Genomic DNA, 23,029 nt, shown 5'->3' on the forward strand with positions numbered 1-23,029 from the left:
GTTCCAGAGCTTTTGTTCCAGCAAAGTCCAATTTTTTCACTCCATTCACATTTGTCTCTTTTTCCTTGGCTCCAGTACCCTGTAGGGTTCTCAGGTTGCCACACTCTGCTTTCGTTAGAGGAGTTTATTGTCAGAGTGGACACACATGGAGCGTATCCTACCATTTCAATGTATTCCTTTGCCTCCCTGCTAACGCAGAACATCCCAATCACTCTTTTGCCCAAGACCCAACCCTCAGGTCTCTGAATTGTTTTTGAGGTTTTGGCATTATCCCATTTTAGGAGTTGCTCTGGGGCTAGGCTCTCACCTTTCCAAGGCCACTTTTCCGCTGATTTGAGCCCCCCGCAGATCCAGCAATTAGATAAGCCCAATTCCGTTGCGATTTCCTGCATCAGATCCACAAATAGGTTTTGATCTGAGGCAGGTAAACCCCAGCTGGTATACTGCTTTTCCAGCTGATCATACTGCTCGCTTAGGGTTCTCAGCCTTTCCTGCTCCATCCTTCTTTTCCTCATTTCTGCTTCCTGTTTTCTCAGCTCCTGTGATAGCTGTTTCATTTTGCTCATTTCCCCGTTTCCCTTCTGAAGGCTCTTACGTCTCCCATATTGATAGGCACATTTACATGCCCAATGTCTCCGGGAGCGGTTGGTACTTCCCTTAGGGGTAGAGACCGGGTCTGTCCCCTTCCCCCTCACTATCGCCATGGTTCTCCCTCTGCGTCTTGCGACGCGTCCTGCTGGCTGGAGGAGAGGCAGTTTCGCCGGCAGGGAGTGTGTGCCCGGGGCCGTCCGCCTGCTGTGGCACAGGCGGGGGCTGAGAGGGACCCGGCGGGTCCGGCACCGCCAGAGCCGGGGGCTGTATATTACACGGCGGTGCCTGTGCCTGTGCGGGTTGAGGCGGGTGATCCACTGGAGCGGGCACTGGGGGCTGGACCTGGTTTAGGTATGGGGGTGGAAGGTTGTCCAAGGGCTCCCAGGTCTCACCCTGATCTATGTTAACACCCTGAGTTCGGACCGGGAATAGCCTGACACCAGCATATTCCCACAATCTGGCATAGTCCAGCTCCTCCCCTTCTGGCCCGCTTTCTTCATATATACCATCGTATAAGGCCTGACACATTCTTGTATCAAATGTGCCAAACATGGGCCAAAACTGCTATTTCCCAATTTCCATGTTCCCCCATACCTCCACACAGTAATGTATCATCTTTTCCTTAGATTTCCTCCGTCTCTGGGGGCAGTGCTCCCAATGCTCCAAAATCCACCCCAATGGGCTTCCCCTTGGGATTTCTGGCAAACAGTCCTGCTGCCCTTTACCAGGTTTCCCCTGGGATTTTCCCTGAATTTTACTCTTTTTCTGCCCCATACCTCAACAAGCCTGCTTACCTTAATTCCTTTACCAAAGTCCTTGAATCCGTCCTGGATGATACTGAGGTTTTAGCCTGTCCCGATTGAATGTTACCAGCCTATCACTCACAGCAAACCGCTCTGTGGACCAGCAACTGGTGGTGAGCTCTCTTACCTTTTCCCCGGACTTCCAAAGTCCTGGACCAAAGAGGTTTACTGTTGTAGATGTCGGCGAACCCAATGGGAAGAACGATGATGTCCAACTCCACCTCAGAAGGCCAAACGATTTCTCCACCATAACTATGCTACAACACACCAATATGCTATATAAAAGAGGATACCAAACACTACATGCCACTTTCTCTAACCATCATATCTAACTCCTCACAACTCGTGACCCTGTTCTCCAGAGCCCAGACACAGGTGGATCCAATTGGCTGTCAGGCCCAAACAATCCACCATGATCCAACCAAGCGCTCACTCTGGGTAAACAATTCTCCAAACACATTCCACAAGAGAAAAACAAGGAGCAGAAATAGAAATTGTTTTCTCTTTCATTTCTCTCTGTGCATCTCAATAAAAAATCCTGAGAGAGAGAGAAATGTGCTTGCCACATATCACCGTTTTAGTATAAATTTAAAAATAATAAAATAAAAACTGTCTCTGCAATTCTTCTGCAGGGTCCTGCAAAAGAGAACAAACACATCTCAAGAAGTCCCCTCATCAATTTGCTAGTTATCAATCAAAAGCCAAATCAAATGCTGATGTGGAATGTTCAACGAGATCCTTTACCTGCAAACCATCTATCAAATCTCTAAAACAAAACTTACAACATAAAAACCCAAACAACAATTAAAAGAATGCTCAAATTTCAAGTCCAAACAACTGATTCTCGGGAGAAGGTGTCCATTGATTGGAAACGTTGATCTTGACATCCTCAAAAGTCCTTCTCAATGCTGAAACAGAGAACTGCTGAATCCTGAAACAAAACAACTGAAGGAAGTTCAAACAACAATTAAAAACCCATAAACAAAAACCAAATGTGACATCATATAATTATCTAATACCAAAACACTGAATGTCATCCCAGAGACTGCAACAACTGATAAAACCAACTCTGGGCTGATTGTCAACCATGCAAACATACCTTTCTTGTGCAAAAACCATCACCAAATTAAAAAAAACCTGAAAAAATCTCTGAAATGCCATGGCCAAAACTCTTAAATCAACCACTTTTTTTCTTGTTTTTTTGTCTTTGCAACCACCTCGATCTAATTAATCTTAAATCTAATTTTTTTTTTTGTTTTTTTGGGTTTTTTTTTTTTTTTTTTTTTTTTAATCTCGGAATCAGAATGCCCAGCAAGTAGCAGGCTTTAAGACCCTGCGCAGCTGGCGGCCCCGGTCCATGCGGACGGAGCCAAGATCCCAAACCCGGCCGTGGGGCGCACGGGGCCCTCCGGCCGGGGGGCTGGACCAATCGGTCCCAGCCCGACCGGCGGGGCGGGATCTTCATCTTTACAGCCCGCCCCCACCACGCGGCCAGTGTCACGGCAAGTCTTCCGGCATTGTGTTCATCCCGCACCGCGCCTGGCCGTGGCCGCAGCCACAGCCTCTCAGGACGCGGTTGGCCCCGCTCCTCAAACGAGGGCATGGCACAAGAACTGCCCCAGGGCTCAGCAGAGAAGGTGTTTTTCCCAGAGAAATGTTGATTCTCAGGACCTGCGGCACGGTTGGGCCGGCACGCAGCTCTCTGACCCCTGGCCGCAGCACCCCCACGCTCTCCGGGCACAAGACCAGCGGCAGCATTCCCAGAACTCATCCCCCCCGCCCCCCAAACGTGAGCGGGAGGGGCGAGGGGCCTCGAGCTCCAGCGAGAAGCCCCCACCCAAGCAAGAATTGGACCAAGAAAAACACTGTTCCCCAGAAAGGCACTAAACTTCATAACTTTCACTTTCGCGGCAGCTGCTAGGAGCTGCCGAGGAGCGCCAGCAGCAGAGAACAGGCTGGGAGGGGACCCCGGGCTGATTGAAGACGGCGGGGTCCGCTCCAACGCGGCCCCAGGCTGCTGCTGCTCGCTGCTGTTGCTGTTGGCAGCGCCTGGCGACCCGGCGAAAGCCGCGGGAGGCGGCGGGGCAGCCGGGACCGGCGGGGCCGGCGCGGGGGCCGCTGCGGGCGGCGAGGCGCGCATCACAGCCGATGTCGGCGGCGGAGCCGGCGCGGGGAGGTCCTCGGCCGGCGCCGCAGGCTGGGGGTCTTCTATATCATCACAGCTCGCATCGGGAACAGGCTCCGAGCCGGCGAGCGGAACCACCGGCGCGGCGGAACCGACCGCTGTGGAGGGATCGGCCGCTGGCGCAGGGGGCGCAGCCGCCGCCGCGGGAGCGATGACGGGCAGTGCCGGAGGCGGGGCTGACAACTCCGAGGCAGGGGCCGGCGCGGGAGCCGGCGCAGGCGGCGTCTCCGCCCCTGCCGAGGTGGCTTCAGGCTGGCTCTCAGCGGCGGCTGTGTCTCCCAGCTCCGAATGGGCAGGAGGAGGAGGAGGAGGAGGAGGAGGAGGAGGCACGGCTGCAGGCGGGGAAACCGGCGGGCGCAGCGGCGTCTCCGCCTCCGCCGGGAGCGGCCCCGCACCCTCCGAAGGGACGTGGAGGCGGGGCTCACACGCTGCAGGAGGAGGAGGTGGAGGAGGCTCCCTCTGCGCAAAAGCAGAAGAAAACTTCTGAGCCACGGACAAAGGCTCTGCCCCCCCCCCCTTTTCGCGGGGGGGGGGGCACCTGCAGCAAAGACTGGATTATCGGAAAAGGGGTCCATTTCTGGACTATCGGAAGAAGCTCTAAATAAACTTTCATGTATCGAAACGCCCAGAGATCTCGCATGATGCTTTGCCTGATGAGGAAATACAGGGATCTCCAAGCCTCTGTATTCAGGGAAAAAGCCAGATCCCCGAAAAAAGCCACGACTGTCTGCATATTCAAGAAACTCCAAAAAATCATCATCAGGGATAGAAATTCCATTGACCCGAGCCAAATCTCTCCAGAGGGCAAGTATAGGGCCATGTACACAAGACAAACCAATGTCGAAATCTGCAGACATCTCTTCCCAAGGTTAAAGTCCACCCCAGATCAGGGTAGTACTATTATCAGAAAATCAGTACCTTTCAAAGGAAGGCAGAGGCGTCCAGTTACGGCAAACTGCTCGGGGCTGCACCTGGTCCTATAGAAAGGGTTCCCACGGCGTCTTACCTCCCCTATCCCTCGCAGGGACGTCGGACATGCCTTTTCAAGAGGGTTCACCTCCTTTCCCATGTTAAATCACGGCTGTGGACCGATCCAGGTCCTGGTTCTTCATCCAACGTTCGGGGTCACCACTTGTTGTAGATGTCGGCGAACCCAATGGGAAGAACGATGATGTCCAACTCCACCTCAGAAGGCCGAACGATTTCTCCACCATAACTATGCTACAACACACCAATATGCTATATAAAAGAGGATACCAAACACTACATGCCACTTTCTCTAACCATCATATCTAACTCCTCACAATTCGTGACCCTGTTCTCCAGAGCCCAGACACAGGTGGATCCGATTGGCTGTCAGGCCCAAACAATCCACCATGATCCAACCAAGCACTCACTCTGGGTAAACAATTCTCCAAACACATTCCACAAGAGAAAAACAAGGAGCAGAAATAGAAATTGTTTTCTCTTTCATTTCTCTCTGTGCACCTCAATAAAAAATCCTGAGAGAGAGAGAAATGTGCTTGCCACAGTTTACCAGTTCTCAAACACCCGAGAACATACCCTCCCTCATCAATCCGCCCGTGATCGAACCCCTGAACTCCCTGAGTTGCACGCTTTACGCGTAAAATGAGATTTCCCCATTCCGTTTGCTTCCCCCGCAACCGACCACTTTCCTCGTGGAAGAGTGGAACTGCGATCGTCTTGGGGCCTCTCTCACCCCGTGACAATGTCACATCTCACACACACGCTCGATCACCCCTCACTCAACCATGCGATACTTACGGTCCTTTTTCCCGCGTGGATTCTTCGTGCACGTAGATTTTTATGAGTGAAAAAAATTAACCGCGGCCTCGGAGATTCTGCTCCGAGTTCCCAAGAGCTCTGGGCCCGTTTTATCCCCCTTTTTTGATAGTGGCTCTGGCTCCGAATTCAAAATCTGTTTGGTTCTACGGGACTCCCCAGTGCCCTCCAGCCGTTGAAATTGGCAGGGCGCCGCCTAGACAAAAAAGGGTTTCCCCAGACCCCCAAATCAGATCACATCAAGGCTCACCAAGATTGTTATAAATGAATGCTCCAATTTATTAATTTTAAAAAATGTATTTATTGGACCAAATAAAAATTTAGAGAATAACAATGAAAAGCCACTATCCAAAAAAAGGCAGTGCTGAACCCGGGTATCAGCACTTCGGTGAGACACAGGTTTGACCGCTACAGCAGAGGGTCCCCTATGCTTCACGCCGACTGTCCTGCCCGAGCAATTTTTATACGGTTTTTCTTGCCCGAGGCAGAGTCCCTTTTCTTCCTTTTTGGACTGCACATATTCAGGTGGAGTTCTTTCTCTGTGGCAAGTTGAACAAAACACGTCCGGAGAGTGATGAGCACCCATGATCGCGTTCCCGGAATTCGGCATTGAGACGTATCTCCCCGATGGCTCCGGCTATCTCAATCTCAGATATTTATCGCGTATTCTTCGTCCCGGGTGTTCCTCAGACCGCCTTGATGGACGATCCATCTCCGGGCTGGCCACGTTCATTTGATTGTAAATTAAGTTCTCCCTCCCTTGTCCAGGTGGTTTTGACATTGTGTTGCAATCCCTGTCACTGGCATGTGCGTTTTAAAACTTCTTATAAGAGTATATCTTAACAGTACATGACAATAAAATATACAACAATCTTCTTTGCACAGATTATCATATACATCTAGAACATCCTCATCTTTCCAAAATTCCTGTGCCTATTTAAGTCCAGCCTGGGATGGTGCCCCCATTTTTAGCTCAGTTCTGTAGCGATTTATCCTCAGCAATCCTGCTGACCACATCCATTTCAATGCTGCAAAAACCTAACTCTGGGCTGCAGTATGTGAATCACGCTCTGGTGTGTGAGGTGGCAGAGCAGCAGAGGAGGCATTCTTCAGAAGGGACATTCGGTAGATTAGTGAAGTGACTGTCAGAACCCGGGCTCGTTCTTAGAACGCCTGCGCCACACCAGGAGTGCGGAACTGCCTCGGCAGGGGGATTTACCAGAGGCAGAACCTTTAGAGCCACTTGCTGGAAGGTGCCAGAAACAAGCCACAACAGGGACCAGGCAGAGGAGAGAGGAGGCAGCTCTCCGTCTTGAGGTTCCACAAGAAAGGGTTTATTTCAGGTGAAAAGAACAGAAACAAAGAGCCCCGGGCACTCCTGTGCAAGATACAAGTCAGGGGGCGCATACAAACAGCTAACCAACAGGGAATCCTCAGGGGAGGAGTGGGGGGATTACACCAAGTGTCTGGAGCCAGTTGGGGTAGGAGGGTGGAGGGGATGGGCCACATGGGCCAGTGGGGCTTCGAGGAATAGGGGAATTCCAAAGGGGTGTTGCAATCAGGGATTGGCCCCATGTGAAAGTGGCAGGGAAGGTTCGGGGACCAAGGGACTGGGTTGCTATGACAGGCAGGGAAAGAGCTGAACAAGAGGCGGGGAATGGCATGAGGGTCAGCTTTGAGGGAGGGTAAAACCCAGGGGCAAGCAAACTCAGGGTGAAAATTGGGGTACAACAGAACAAACCACCTAACAAGGAAACAATAAAATAAATTTGTACCGTAACAATCAAGAGTGTCTCCAGGCACACAGTCTGACCAGCAATGTCAGCAGGCAAAATAAAGGTTTTGCTGAGCAATGGCCCTTGGATGAAGCAAAACATTTACAATCAGAGCAGTCCATTTGTACAGATGGGGGTACACTCTGGGGGTACAGCCAATGCCATGAGGTCACAGCAGGCTCTGGGGTCACAGCAGGCTGAGGTCACAGCAGGCTCTGAGGTCACAGAGGTGCCAGAGCCCCGTGGCTGCACAGCACCACAAGGACCGAGCAGTCAGTCCTTGAGCACAACTGTTGCAGCAGCAGCGGCGGTGGCAGCAGTGGTGCTGACATTGGGACAGCGGTGTCAGGACAGCGGTGGCAGCAAGAGCTGCGGGACTGGCAGAGGGCGAGGCACCATGGCCCTTGCTCTACGCCTCTTCCTCCTGCTTCTCCTGGCCGTGGCCCTACCTGCCAGGGCTGCCCAGGCTGCTCCGTTGCAAGCGTGGGGAGCAGGTGAGCCGGCAGCCTGGCTCCCCTTTCCCGGGAGAGCGCTCCCTGCTTGCCGGGAAGCGCTGGGGGATGGTTTTCCCCTGGGCTTTAGGGAGGGTTTCCGCTGTGGGAGGGAAAGAGTCCCAATGGGCCCTGGGCTGCTCCACCCTCCCTGCCAGGGATGTTGCACAGGGCCTGCAAGGAGGATGGAGAGTGACCAGGAGCCAGCACAGAGCTCCCCAGGCCCCTGTGCAGCTTTGGCCGTGTCCTTTCACATCTGGCTGCCACGGCCTTACCCAACTGCCTTGCAGTGCCCCGCTCCCAAAGACAGAAGGGGATCCCAGTACACCATGGAAATGGTTCTGATCTGTGCTCCCTTCTAGACTGGGATCATGACTTGGATTATTTGGAAGTCCTGATGAATGACGGCTTGAAGTTCTTGGAGGATGTTGGAGGCAAGTTTTCATTGTGCCTTTCCTGAGAGAATAACCTGAGTCAATGTGACAAGAGCTCACTCATGAGCCATTTCCCTTAACAACATCTTAAGTTTGAAGGAAACTGGAAGCCTTGCCCTGCTCCCTTCTGGTGCCCGGAGCGATCCCACAGGATCGCTGTCAGTGGGAGGAAGGAGCATTTGGCTGTCCATCTTCCTCCCATGTGCAATGCCAGTGTGTCCTTCCGTGTGCTCTGTGCAACCAGGGAGAAGAGCAGAGAGGGAAGGGGCCGGGCTCAGGGCTGCGCCCCCGGGCTGAGCCTTGGGTGCAGCCTGAGGATCTCCTACAGCGCCACGGGAGCTGTTCTGTCCTGCCTTTCTTTGCAGCTGAACCTGTTGCTGAAGGTGGTGCAGCTTCCCAACCCATACCCAGTACTGACCCTCTGGGAGATGCTGAGGGTAGGTCAAGGCCTTTCCCCCTGGGAGAGCTGCCAGCTCAGAGCCCAAAGCTCGTCCAGGGGGCATTGCTGCAGGTGCCAGGACAGAACCATGCACGTGTGTGCCCTCGCCCTGCACCATCCCCTCAGCACTTCTGCGGCTCAGTGGTGCCCGTGCAGATCTGCAGAGATGACAGAAGCTCCTGTGGCTGTTTTGTTACAGGTGTGTCGGCAGAGAGGACTTTCCCAGGACCTTTGGTGGAAGTTGCACACAAGCCCAGCTCCCATCACAAGGGTGAGTGGTGTGTCCCTGCTGACCCCACAGGCTGTGCACTGGTTTTGTGGCATCCAGTCCTGGGAAATGGAAATATTTTGCTCTAAGGTCCTCCAACAGAGAAGATCAAAGACACAGCAAACAAGATATCCCTGGAACCATCCGAACTCATGTGGCAAATGCTGAGGGAAATGCTGCAGGGAGGACAAGGTGGGAGCATTTCCCTCAGCCTTCCCCTGGGACTCAGCAGCTGGGGGCGTTCCTTCCACATCTGGACACACCGTGCCTGGCACAGCGGGACGAGATCCATGGCAACCTGGCTGCCCCGCTGCTGCTTTCACGGCCTGCAGGGCTGTTTCCCAGCCTGGCCTGGCTGCAGCTTCTCCCCAGCCGCTGCAGGAAGGCATTTGGCAGCAGCTGACAGGGAGCCCAAACTGCACCATGGGCCGTGCACACCCTGAGATCCCCTGCAATTTCCCAGTCTTTGGGTAGATCAGGTTTAGGGGCTGTTTGGAGAAGGGACCAGCATCCAACAGTCCCAAAATCCTGAGTGTTTTTCGATCCTTACCCATGCCTTTCACAAGTATCGCCTCCTGAAGCTGTCACTTTCCCCATTCCCAAAAGGGAATGTTTCCATCTGATCCAGCTGTCTCTTTTCCATTCTCCAGAGATGGAAGGAGAGGCTGTGCAGAAGGAAGCATTTCCCAGAGGAAGCAGTGATTCTGTGCCAGCCTCTGCTGCAGGAAGGGAGGCGATGCCAGGCACAGTCACTGGAGGTAATTGCTGTGCCTCTGGGCCTGAGCCCTGCTGAGGCTTGAGCTGCCCTCTCTGCTGCTTGGCAGTGCGGGCACAGCCCGGAAAATATCGGCACAGCCAAGAGGAATTATCCTGAGCAGGCTCAGGGCACTCGGGTACTGAGCAGTCCTGCTGGGGTCCCTCTGTGGGAGACACATCCCGAAACCTGGGATAGACTGCACAGGGTGACCATGGTGGGGAAAGGGCAGAGGGCGAGAGCAAGGCTCCAGTGTGTCCTGAGAGGGACTGGCTATGGGCCCGTGGGCTGGGGGAGGTGTCCTAGCAGAAGGAGGGCAGGAGGGACAGAGGGAGGGAGGGAGGGAGGGAGGGAGGGAGGGAGGGAGGGAGGGAGGGAGGGAGGGAGGGAGGGAGGGAAGGAGGGAGGGAGGGAGGGAGGGAGGGAGGGAGGGAGGGAGGGAGGGAGGGAGGGAGGGAGGGAGGGAGGGAGGGAGGGAGGGAGGGAGGGAGGGAGGGAGGGAGGGAGGGAGGGAGGGAGGGAGGGAGAGTTGTGGCACTGCCTGCTGCAGTCTTCCCCTGGCCTTTAGGGAGGATTTCCTCTGCATGAGAGTGAGAGACTCCCATTGGGCCGTGGGCTGCTCCAGCTGCCCCTCCAGGGATGTTGCACAGGGCAGGGAAAGAGTGTGGAGAGTGACCAGGAGCCAGCCCAGAGTTCCCCAGGCCCCTGTGCAGCTTTGGCCATGTCCATTGACATCTGGCTGCCACGGCCTTACCCAACTGCCTTGCAGTGCCCATTTCTCAGAGGCAGAAGGGGATGCCAGCACACCCTGAAAAATGTTCTCATCTGTGCTCCGTTCTAGATGAGGTTGATGGGAAGGCTCCTCCATTAGCTTGGCTGAATGAAGTTCTGAAGCCCTTGGAGCCTCCTGCAGGTATGTTCCCACTGTCCCACCAAGAAATAATTACTGACAGCCTGCCAGGACAGGTGACAGAAGCTTCTCTGGCTGTTCAATTACAGCTGTGTCTGCAGGGAGGAATTTTCCTGCCCCTTTGCTGATTGCTCCACGCAAGCCCGGCTCCCTTCGCAGGGGTGAGTAGTGTGTCCCAGCTGACCCCACAGGCTGTGCACTGGTTTTGTGGCATCCAGTCCTGGGAAATGGAACTACTTTCTGTTAAGGTCCTCTGAGAGGGAAGAACAAACCTAGAGGAGAGAAGGAATTGCTTGAGTCAAACAACATCCTGAAACAAATAGTGGAGAAACTGCACAAAGAGCATGGTGAGAGCATTTCCCTCAGCCTTCCCCTGGGACTCCGCAGCCTGGAGCGTTCCCTGCACATCTGGACACATCGTGCCCGGCACAGCGGGAAGGGATCCATGGCAGCCTGGCTGCCCCGCTGCTGCTTTCACGGCCTGCAGGGCTGTTTCCCAGCCTGGCCTGGCTGCAGCTTCTCCCCAGCCGCTGCAGGAAGGCATTTGGCAGCAGCTGACAGGGAGGCCAAACTGCACCATGGGCCGTGCACACCCTGAGATCCCCTGCAATTTCCCAGTCTTTGGGTAGATCAGGTTTAGGGGCTGTTTGGAGAAGGGACCAGCATCCAACAGTCCCAAAATCCTGAGTGTTTTTCGATCCTTACCCATGCCTTTCACAAGTATCGCCTCCTGAAGCTGTCACTTTCCCCATTCCCAAAAGGGAATGTTTCCATCTGATCCAGCTGTCTCTTTTCCATTCTCCAGAGATGGAAGGAGAGGCTGTGCAGAAGGAAGCATTTCCCAGAGGAAGCAGTGATTCTGTGCCAGCCTCTGCTGCAGGAAGGGAGGCGATGCCAGGCACAGTCACTGGAGGTAATTGCTGTGCCTCTGGGCCTGAGCCCTGCTGAGGCTTGAGCTGCCCTCTCTGCTGCTTGGCAGTGTGGGCACAGCCCGGAAAAGATCGGCACAGCCAAGAGGAATTATCCTGAGCAGGCTCAGGGCACTCGGGTACTGAGCAGTCCTGCTGGGGTCCCTCTGTGGGAGACACATCCCGAAACCTGGGAGAGACTGCACAGGGTGACCATGGTGGGGAAAGGGCAGAGGGCGAGAGCAAGGCTCCAGTGTGTCCTGAGAAGGACTGGCTATGGGCCCGTGGGCTGGGGGAGGTGTCCTAGCAGAAGGAGGGCAGGAGGGAGGGAGGGAGGGAGGGAGGGAGGGAGGGAGAGTTGTGGCACTGCCTGCTGCAGTCTTCCCCTGGCCTTTAGGGAGGATTTCCTCTGCATGGGAGTGAGAGACTCCCATTGGGCCGTGGGCTGCTCCAGCTGCCCCTCCAGGGATGTTGCACAGGGCAGGGAAAGAGTGTGGAGAGTGACCAGGAGCCAGCCCAGAGTTCCCCAGGCCCCTGTGCAGCTTTGGCCATGTCCATTGACATCTGGCTGCCACGGCCTTACCCAACTGCCTTGCAGTGCCCATTTCTCAGAGGCAGAAGGGGATGCCAGCACACCCTGAAATATGTTCTCATCTGTGCTCCGTTCTAGATGAGATTGATGAGAAGGCTTCTCCATTAGCATGGCTGAATGAAGTTCTGAAGCCCTTGGAGCCTCCTGCAGGTATGTTCCCACTGTCCCACTAAGGAATAATTGCTGACAGCCTGCCAGGACAGGTGACAGAAGCTTCTCTGGCTGTTCAATTACAGCTGTGTCTGCAGGGAGGAATTTTCCTGCCCCTTTGCTGATTGCTTCACGCAAGCCCGGCTCCCTTCGCAGGGGTGAGTAGTGTGTCCCAGCTGACCCCACAGGCTGTGCACTGGTTTTGTGGCATCCAGTCCTGGGAAATGGAACTACTTTCTGTTAAGGTCCTCTGAGAGGGAAGAACAAACCTAGAGGAGAGAAGGAATTGCTTGAGTCAAACAACATCCTGAAACAAATAGTGGAGAAACTGCACAAAGAGCATGGTGAGAGCATTTTCCTCAGCCTTCCCCTGGGACTCAGCAGCCGGGGGCTTTCCCTGCACATCTGAACACGCTGTGCGCGGAACAGTGGGAAGGAACCCATGGCAGCCTTGCAGCCCCACTGTTGCTTTCACACCTTGCAGGGCTGTTTCCCAGTCCCCAGCCTCTGCATTTGGCACCAGCTGACAAGGTGGCCAAACTGCATCACGGGCCATGCACATTCTGGGATCCCCTGCAATTTCCCAGTGTCTGAGCAGGTCAGGAGGCGCAGCTGATTGCAAGGGTGTGCTACTGACAAGGGAGTGCTCTGGCCCAGTGACAAGAGCTTGGGACGTTTCCTGATCAATATCAATGTCTTTGACAAGCCTTGCCTCCTGTAGATGCCCCATCCCCAATGGGGAACAGCCCCACCTGATCCAGCTGTGCCTCTTCCTTTCTCCAGAGATGGAAGGAGAGGCTGTGCTAAAGGCTGAGTTTCCCGGAGGAACCAGTGGCTCATTGGCAGCCTCTGCTGCAGGAAGGGAGGCGATGCCAGGCACAGTCACTGGAGGTAATTGCTGTGACTCTGGGCCTGAGCCCTGCTGAGGCTTGAGCTGCCCTCTCTGCTGCTTGGCAGTGCAGGCACAGCCCAGACAAGAGCGGCACAGCCCAGGGGAATTATCCTGAGCAGGCTCAGGGCACTCAGGTACTGAGCAGTCCTGTTGGGGTCCCTCCGTGGGAGACACATCCCGAAACCTGGGAGAGACTGCACAGGGTGACCATGGTGGGGAAAGGGCAGAGGGCAGGAGCAAGGCTCCAGTGTGTCCTGTGAGGACCTGGCTATGTCCCCTGGGGCTCTGGGAAGTGTCCTAGCAGAAGGAGGGCAGGAGGGACAGAGGGAGGGAGAGACAGTTGTGGCACTGCCTGCTGCAGTCTACCCTTGGGCTTTAGGGAGGATTTCCTCTGTGGGAGGAAGAAAGCCCCCAGCGCCCTGGGCTGCTCCAGCTGCCCCTCCAGGGATGTTGCACGGGCAGGGAAAGAGTGTGGAGAGTGACCAGGAGCCAGCCCAGAGCTCCCCAGGCCCCTGTGCAGCTTTGGTCATATCCATTTGCATCTGGATCCCACAGCCTTACCCAACCCCCTTGCAGTACTCAGTTCCGTGAGGCAGAGGGGGACTCCAGCATACCATAGAAATGGTTCTGGTCTGTGCTCCCTTCTAGACTGGGATCGCAAATTGGATTATTTGGAAGCCCTGCTGGAAAATGGCTTGAAGATCTTGGAGGATGTTGGAGGCAAGTTTTCAGTGTGCCTTTCCTGAGAGAATAACCTGAGTCAATGTGACAAGAGCTCACTCATGAGCCATTTCCCTTAACATCATCTTAAGTTTGAAGGAAACTGGAAGCTTTGCCCTGCTCCCTTCTGGAGCCCAGAGCGATCCCACAGGATCGCTGTCAGTGGGAGGAAGGAGCATTTGGCTGTCCATCTTCCTCCCATGTGCAATGCCAGTGTGTCCTTCCGTGTGCTCTGTGCAGCCACGGAGGAGAGCAGAGAGGGAAGGGGCCGGGCTCAGGGCTGCGCCCCCGGGCTGAGCCTTGGGTGCAGCCTGAGGATCTCCTACAGCGCCACGGGAGCTGTTCTGTCCTGCCTTTCTTTGCAGCTGAACCTGTTGCTGAAGGTGGTGCAGCTTCCCAACCCATACCCAGTACTGACCCTCTGGGAGATGCTGAGGGTAGGTCAAGGCCTTTCCCCCTGGGAGAGCTGCCAGCTCAGAGCCCAAAGCTCGGCCAGGGGGCATCGCTGCAGGTGCCAGGACAGAACCACGCACGTGTGTGCCCTCGCCCTGCGCCATCCCCTCAGCGCTCCTGCAGCTCAGTGCTGCTCGTGCAGATCTGCAGAGATGACAGAAGCTCCTGTGGCTGTTCAGTTACAGGTTTGTCTGCAGGGAGGACTTCTCCAGCTCCTGGGCTGGATGCTGCGCACCAACAGACCTCCCGTCGCAGGGGTGAGTAGTGTGCCCCTGCTGACCCCACAGGCTGTGCACTGGTTTTGTGGGATCCATTCCTGGGAAATGGAACAACTTTCCCTCTTTCTCTTAAGGTCCTCCAAAAGGAAAGACCCAAGATACTGCAGCCACAAAGTCTCATGAGTCAAACGAATTCCTGAGACAAACACAGAAGGAAGCACAGGGAGGACAAGGTGGGTACATTCCCCTCAGCCTCCTCTGGGACTCAGCAGCCGGGGGATTTCCCTGCACATCTGGACACGCCGTGCCCAGTACAGCGGGAGGAGATCCATGGCAGCCTGGCTGCCCCGCTGCTGCTTTCACGGCCTGCAGCGCTGTTTCCCAGCCTGGCCTGGCTGCAGCTTCTCCCCAGCCACTGCAGGAAGGCATTTGACAGCAGCTGACAGGGAGCCCAAACTGCACCACGAGTTATGCACACCCTGAGATCCCCTGCAATTTCCCACTCTCTGAGCAGATGAGGAGATGCAGCTGTTTGCACAAGGGAGTTCTCTGACCCCCACAGCCTGGGCATTCTCCTGATCTTTACCTGTGACTTTGACAAGCATTGCCTCCAGAAGATGCCACCTCTCCAATGGGGAATGTTTCCATCTGATCCAGCTGTGCCTCTTCCTTTTTCAAGTGATGGACCAAACATCTCTGCAGAAGGAGGCACATCCCGGAGGAAGCAGTGGCTCAGTGGCAAGCTCTGCTGCAGGGAGGAAGGCGATGCCAGGCGCAGGCACAGGCACAGGAGGTAATTGCTGTGCCGGGCTCAGCCGGGCTCAGCCCTCAGCGGGGCTGTGTGGCAGCAGCTCTTCCCCCAGGCCCTGCCCTTGCACGGCCCGGCAGCAGCCAAAGCTGGAGGCGCCTCGGCTTCCAGGCCTCTGGAGCTCGTTCACAGCCCCGGGGAATCGGGACTCGCGCACCAACGCCCTTCCCGCTGCAGCTGCTCCCGGAGCTGGCCCTGAGTGCCCAGAGGCCCAAGGCACGGGAGCAGCCCCGAGAGGGAGCCCTGCTGCGAGCCCAGGGCCAGAGCCAGCCCTGGCTCCTGACTGGGCAGGGGCTGCACTGGCTCCTGACAGGGCCTGACTCTGTCCCCTGGGGCTGGGGGAGCCGTCCCAGGGCAGGGAGGGCCAGGGCTGGCAGGGGCTGCTCAGGGATGGGTTTGGCCCGTGTCCGTCAAAGCAGCGACTGCCCAAGCAGCTGCGCTGGCCCCGGGCTCTCCTCCCGGCCTGCTGGGCTTTGTTGGGTGGCACAGCCTGTGCCAAGAGTCAGCAAGGTGCCTGCAGGCCCCAGCTCTGGGGGAAACAGAGAGCGTCCTGGCCGTATGCACCGTGCTGCCAGCTCAGCAGTGCAGCACAGCGCGGGCTCACACTCCCCGTTGCTCCCACAGATGCAGCCAGCACCACAGCACCTGTTCCAGATTCCCAGAAGGGCATCGGAAGGGGTTTCTGTCATGGAACAGGCTACTGGCTAGGGTTAATGGCAGGCATGCTTCTTTTGGAGCTTGTCTTCATGTTGTGCTGCTTTAGAATCTGGTATTCCTGGAAGAGAAAACGGTGAGTGTTTTGTTGCTTTTCCCCTCAAACAGCTTAGTTTGAAAGTCTCTTATAGACAGGAAAGGTTCCCAGAGAGGCTGCAGTGGAGTTGTGGCCAGTCTGTGGTTGTCCAAAGAACTCTGCTGAGGGTTCTGCTGCTGCTCAGTGCTTTCATTGGCCTCTTAATTGCTGGGCCTTGTCCTGGGGGGCCCGCTGGGGCTGCAGCCACTGCTGGCTCCCACTGAGGCTGCCTGGCCAAGAGCAGCCCCAGGGGCACAGGGCAGAGGTGAGGCAAGGTGGGGAGGAGAAAGAGCAGGGACGAGATTGCCCTTGCAAGGCAGTCGCGCTCTGGGGCCCGCTCCTGGCCAGGGAGCCTGCCCAGAGCCGTGCCCTGCTCGCCGGGGCCTTGGGGGGCAGCTGTCCAGCTGGGCCAAGGTGTGCCAGCAGCTCCAGCCGGGCTGGGGAGCCTTGCCAGCTCTGGGCCCTGCTGTGTAGGAGGGTCCCAGTGTGCCACTGGCAGCTGGTGGCCTCAGGCTCTCCTCTCTTTCCACAGTCGCAGCTCTGGACAGGAGATGAAAGGCGGGGGCTTCCCCTCACACCCAGACTGCTTGTGGAGCACCTCCAGCAGTAATAAGGGCCTGGTCAGCCCTTTCTGGAGTTCTGAGAAGAGGACACCAGTAGATCTGTCTACGAGGAAATCTCCAAAGACCCTGTAGATCCCACTGCCACTTCCTCTCCCCATGGGTATCCCCAAGCTGCCTTCACCCATTTTTGATCTCCCTCTGTCCCGTCCCAGCCCATTCCCCAGTTCTTCTAAAGACCCTGGTACCAGCCCAGCACCCTCCAGCCCCAACTGAGACCAACATGGTCCCTCCTCTGCCCCTAAGCTCCCTGGCCCTGCCCCCTAAACGCTATTGAAGGTAACCCCCCGCCCCTGCCAGGGTAGGTGATGGCCCCCACTTCGGTTGCAATAAAGAGATGGAGCTGTCACCCCCGTGTCCGGGTGGTACCACCAGCAAAGCCCAGCCAGCACCAGCACTGACTGAGCTCCATGCCCAGGAGCAGCCGTGGATGCCCACGGTGAGGGCAGGCAGGAGCCAGGCAGGGGCTGCTGTGAGCAGCGGCGGGGCCCCGAGGGGCTGGGGGAGCCCATGCTGAGTGTCCCTGGGCTGAGGGCACATTTCCTTCTGTGGGATCATCTGGGCCTGGAGCTCCTCCAGTGGCATGCCCAGGAAAAGAGGGAAGCCATCAAGAACATCTCCAGGGACACAGCCTGACCTGCAATGCCAGCAGGCAAAACAAAGCTCCTCCCTAATTAACACACACTTGATAGGACCTAATTGATGGGCCATCAGCAATCCAGGGTGCTGCACAGGGTCTGCTCCTCTGGGCGGGGGCCAGAAGGGAAGGGAAGGGCTGTGTGGCCTCGGGGCCTGATGGGGCTGATGAACAGCCCCAGAGGCACAACAAGCCAGCTGCAATCACACTTGATTTCCAGGTCAAAACACTTGGCCTAGCTGGCCTGGGCTTCCCCATAAGGCACGTGGGGACTTTGGAGTCCCCCAAAGGGTGCACGAGGGACTAGGGTCCCTTGTGAGACACACAGGGATATTTTAGGTTCTCTCTGAGGCATGGAGGACTCTGGGGGTCCACTGTAAGTCATGCAAGGGATTTGGAATCCTGTGTGAGGCACGCAGGGGGCTTGGGATGTCTCCCACGGTGTGCAGGGTGCTGGGGGTCTCTGCTGAGGCCCGTGACGGGGTTTTGGGGTCTCATTTCAGATGTGGAGAGGGCTGCGGACTCTCATAAGCGTGCCGGTGCTTTGCGTCCCTCCTGCTGCAGGCAGTGGGGCTGGAGTCTCTTCTGAGGCACGCAGGGGCCGGAGCCCTCCCGGCTTCCCTGCTTGGCCCTCCCGGGCCCGTCCGGCTCGGGGCTGCCGCGGCCCAGGGGCAGCCGCCCTGCCGGGACGGCTGTGGCGAGGGGGCGAGGCGGAGCTGCCCCGCCGGGTCGCGCTGCACGGGCACGGCACGGGCGGTGCTGAGCTCCGGGCAGGCGGCACCCCGAGCCCAGGGGCCGCAGCCCCGGCCCTGCCTCCAGCGGAGCCGGGCACAGGCAGCCCCGCAGGCAGAGCGGCGGGACCGGGCACCGCTCAGCGCCCGAGGGGACGGAACCGATGCCACAGGAGCCTGGGGAGCCCTGAGCAGGGCCCTGGCGCTGCCCGCCCGGCTCTCCCGGGCCTGTGGCCATCCCGGGCACCAAGGGCTCGCTCTGTGTCGCGCTCTTCCCGCCCAGCGGGGCTCCGGCTGAGCGCCCGGCTCCTGCCACTGCCTTGGGAACGCTGAGGGGCATTCGGGGACGGAACTGAACTTGCCACGGAGAGAATTCATAGGAGACTTGTTTAGGCCTCTTGCAGACTTGTTTAGGCCCTCTTTAAGTTGACAAACAACTTAAAATCCCAGGCTGAATCGTGTGCTTTAACATGTGGGTGTAATAAAAAGGTCTTTGTTCATCAAAACAAACATTGAAAGAAGATAAGAATTTAAACTGAATAGAGAATTTCAGACTGTGAGAAGAGAAAGAGGAGAAAAAAGGGGAGGGGGGCTTGATAAACAACAAGTATTCTGCTTAAGAATTGTGCAAATGCAGCTAGCACAGAAGACTGTGTAACTAACTATATACAAGCTAACTTTTAGGCCAAGGACAACCGGCAAAGAAGATAAGGAGCCTTCATCCCCATGACCACCAAGGGCAGAGAGAAAAAGGACCCCCTAGCAACCAATTGCACCGGCGCAGAGTACATCGAGAGAAAATACGTCAACCGAAAAAAAGGGGGGACTATAAAAACAAAAAGGTCAAAGGGGGAAGGTGCGCCGTGGCAGAGTGGAAACTCCCCGGCCGCCCAGCGCTGTTTCTTGCTTAATACCGCTTGCTTAATAAATTCTTGTTAATTGATTTATCTATAATTAGCCTCCCCAATTGAATTTGTCCATAACAAATTTGGTGCCGTGACTCGGATAAGGGCAACCGGGCAGGAATTCCTAATCAGGGAGGCGCCCCGCTGCCTTTTCAGCGGCCCTGGTGCAGGCTTTTCCTTCTCGGGCCCTTAGCGACGAACCTAAATTCGGTATTAAGCAAAAGGGATACTGGTAACCCCGTAATCTTTGTGCATGAAGCCCGGGCGAAGACGCAGGACAGCGTGAGTATAAAAGTGGGATCCGCTCGGTTGGGGTTGGGATCCCAGGACATAACGTACGAGACGTCCTTTTAGGACGAGGCAAGTGTGGACCTCTAAGTAGTGCGGTTTCCAGACCCCGAGAGGGGCTGGGCCACGAACAGGGGGCCGCGAGTGTGTGTGTGTGTGTGAAGGTGTCCTGGAAGATGGGACAGAGGAAAAGCAAGCCCTCTGATTCCATGGGGACGGGGACCCCGGTAAAGTTTCCCCAGATACCACCTGACAGTCCGTTAGGTTTAATAATAAAATCTTGGGATGAATACCCTTCAAGAAAAGGGAAGGATAGGGCAAAAATGATACATTATTGTATGGAAGTATGGGGAGGGAAACAAATCTGTGGTGATAATTTATTTTGGCCAGTGTTTGGAAGATTCGAGGACTGGATTTGCCAGGCATTAAACATTTATGTAAATTCTAAAGAACCTTTTGATATGGAAGAGAGCAAGTACGCTGCTCTCTGGATAGTGGGGGAAACAAGAGCAAAACTTTTTGCCTTAAGCACCCAGGGAGAAAAAAAAAAAAAGAAAAATAAAAAGCCTGAGGAGTTTCCAACTGCACCCCCTCTACCATACATACCTCCCCCTCCTCCACCTCCACCAGCACCACCAGTAGTCTACCCCAATTTAGATCAAGGGGGGGATTTTGAAAACCAGGAAGTAGAAATCCTGGAACCGGTCCCTGAGGAAAATCATCGTGTTACTCGTAGCCTAACAAGGGGGAAAAGCGAGAGGGAAAGGCAAGCTCTATATCCATTAAGGGAAGTAGCTTTGGGAATGATCCCTAATCCTAATGCTGGTCAGCAGGGACAACCAGCCCAAATTCCAGGAATAGGTTATGTGGAGGTACCTCTTAATTCAGGAGATGTGAGGGAGTTCAAGAAAGAAATGGGACATCTATTGGAAGACCCCCTCGGAGTTGCAGAGCGGGTGGATCAGTTTCTGGGGCCCAACGTGTATAAGTGGGACGAAATGCAGTCAATACTGGGGATTTTATTCACATCTGAGGAGCGAGGGATGATCAGGACAGCCGGTATGAGAATTTGGGATAGAGACCATCAGGCAGGACCCCAAGCAGATACTAAATGGCCTTTACAGCGTCCTAATTGGGATAAGCAGGATCCCCTGCATAGGACACATATGGCAGACTTAAGAACAATTCTTATCCAGAGAATCAGAGAATCAGTCCCTAAGGGGCAGAATGTGAATAAAGCTTTTTGTGAGAGTCAAAAGAAAGATGAGGACCCCACGGAATGGTTAGGACGGCTCCAGAGATCTTTTCAGCTGTACTCCGGAGTAAATCCTGACACTCCGGAAGGACAGATGTTGTTAAAGACCCAGTTCGTGGCCAGAGCCTGGCCTGATATTAGGAGAAAATTGGAAAAGATTGAGGATTGGCATGGTAGAGGCCTGGATGAATTGTTGCGGGAAGCTCAGAAAGTGTATGTACGGAGAGAGGAGGAAGGACATAGGAAACAAGCAAGAGTGATGATGGCTGTGGTACGTGAAGGGCAGAGGGGAACGCTTAGTCAGTTCCAGGGAAGTAAGCCGAAGGGCCAGAAGGTAGAAGAAGGGAGAAGAGAAAAGGAGAGTGGACAAGGAAGCTGCTTTTATTGTGGTAAGAGAGGGCATTTTCGGCGGGAATGCAGAAAAAGGTTGGCAGATGAAAAGCAATTCAAGGAAGATTGAGGGGGTCAGGGGCTCTATTTGCTGGGGACCCAGGAAAAAACAGAGCCCCTGGTAAAACTAAAAATTGGTCCCCAGCAGCAAGAATATGAGTTTCTTGTGGACTCAGGAGCTGAGAGATCAACGGTTCAAACCCTTCCCTCAGGGTGTAAATTATCAAGAGAAACAATACAGGTAGTCGGGGCAAAAGGGGAAGCCTTTAAAGTGCCTGTAATCAAAGCCATGATTTTTGAAACCAGCTCCAAAATAGGTATAGGGTCACTGTTGTTAGTTCCAGAGGCTGACTATAACTTACTGGAACGAGATTTGATGATTGAATTAGGAATTGGAATCAACATAAATGACAAGAAGCTAAATATTAAATTATGTCCTCTTCGGGTAGAGGACGAACAGAAAATTAACCCTGAAGTGTGGTATACCCCAGAAAAAGCAGGCCGATTGGACATAAAACCTTTTGAGATAATATTAAGAAATCCTGAAGTCCCAGTTAGAGTTAAGCAGTACCCAATTCCAAATGAAGGAAGGAAAGGGGTCAAACCTGAAATTGAAAGATTAAAAGCACAAGGGTTATTAGAACCCTGCATGTCCCCTTTTAATACTCCCATCCTTCCTGTTAAAAAAAACCCGATGGGAAATACCGTTTGGTACATGATTTACGAGAAATTAACAAAAGGACTGTAGAAAGATTCCCTGTAGTAACTAACCCTCATACTTTATTAAGTCAGTTAGGCCCCGAAAATCAGTGGTATAGTGTCATAGATTTAAAGGATGCATTTTGGGCATGTCCCCTTAAAGAAAGTTGTAGGGACTATTTTGCCTTTGAATGGGAAGACCCAGACACCCACAGGAAACAACAATTCTGTTGGACGGTACTTCCACAAGGGTTTACAGAGTCCCCTAATTTATTTGGCCAGGCACTGGAGCAGCTGCTTACAGATTTTCAGTTGAGAGAAGGGGCTGTCCTGATTCAGTATGTAGATGACTTGTTAGTAGCTGGGAAAGAAGAGGAAATTGTCAGGGAAGAGAGTATAAGATTACTCAATTTTCTAAGCCTGAAAGGACTCAAAGTGTCAAAATCCAAATTACAATTTGTGGGAAAAGAGGTGAAGTATCTCGGACATAGACTGAGTCAAGGAACGAAGAAACTAGACCCAGAAAGGGTTAAGGGAATCTTAGCTATGCCAGGGCCAAGGACAAAGCGGGAGGTTAGACAGCTGTTAGGATTGTTTGGGTACTGTAGACAATGGATAGAGGGATTTAGCGGGAAAGTAAAATTCCTATATGAGAAACTAACAAAAGAAGGCTTGCTTAAGTGGACTCGGGAAGATAGGAAAAACTACAGGACCTCAAGGCAGAATTAGTAAATGCACCGGTTCTCAGTCTTCCTGATTTAAAAAGGCCCTTTTATAATATAAAACCAGGTGATAAGGTGTTAATAAAAAACCTGGAAAGAAACCTTACTAATCCCAAACTGGGAAGGCCCCTATGTTGTTTTACTTACTACAGAAACTGCAGTCAGAACCGCCGAGAAGGGATGGACACATGCGAGCCGAATAAAGGGACCGATTACTGCTGCTGCTGCCGAAGACCCCTGGAGAATAACCAGCCAACCCGGAGATCTTAAGGTCACATTTAAACGGACTTAATGGACTCAGTAAAAATTGTACAAACCAGCTGGTATAGTGAGATATTGGACTATTGATATCCTATAACTGATGATTTTAGAGTCTATTGTACAAATAAGGATTGTGATTGTTACCCTTTTGTATGCTATATTTGTAAAATCTGCCAGGAACGGTGGTGGGTCCATAGTTATAGAGGCACCCCTCCTAGGGGTATTTGTAAAGGGTGTTACCAATTAGAAAGAGAACTGACAAAGTCAGTCCTAGAGATTAGAGAAGAGAACGGGAGCCTACCAAGGGAATCCCAAGAGTGGTGGGAGGTGTTTACTAAGGGGGCTAGGCCTGAAAATTGTTGTTACCACTCTAATGAATCAATTCTCCTAATTGTTCAAATTATAAAAGGGAATTGCCAGAAGACTTTACCTGGAATTCAGTGTAATTCACCGCAAGTGAAGGATAAGAATTGGGAATCATTCAAAAAGAGGCAGCAAAAACAGAGTAAGGGTCCTCCTGAAGAATATCCTTGCTGC

The 23,029-nt window shown here is 54.2% G+C and overlaps 1 long non-coding RNA gene across 1 annotated transcript; it reads left to right on the plus strand.

Annotated features, from left to right (window-relative positions):
- The first annotated feature begins 19,121 nt into the window (after positions 1-19,121).
- LOC128813949 (uncharacterized) lies at positions 19,122-22,550 on the plus strand. The gene is made up of 2 exons (XR_008439223.1): positions 19,122-19,159; positions 22,384-22,550. It is a non-coding gene; the product is annotated as an uncharacterized LOC128813949 (long non-coding RNA).
- Positions 22,551-23,029: the final 479 nt, after the last annotated feature.

The sequence above is a fragment of the Vidua macroura genome, chromosome 13 (assembly GCF_024509145.1).
Source record: "Vidua macroura isolate BioBank_ID:100142 chromosome 13, ASM2450914v1, whole genome shotgun sequence".
Lineage (NCBI taxonomy): Eukaryota > Metazoa > Chordata > Aves > Passeriformes > Viduidae > Vidua > Vidua macroura.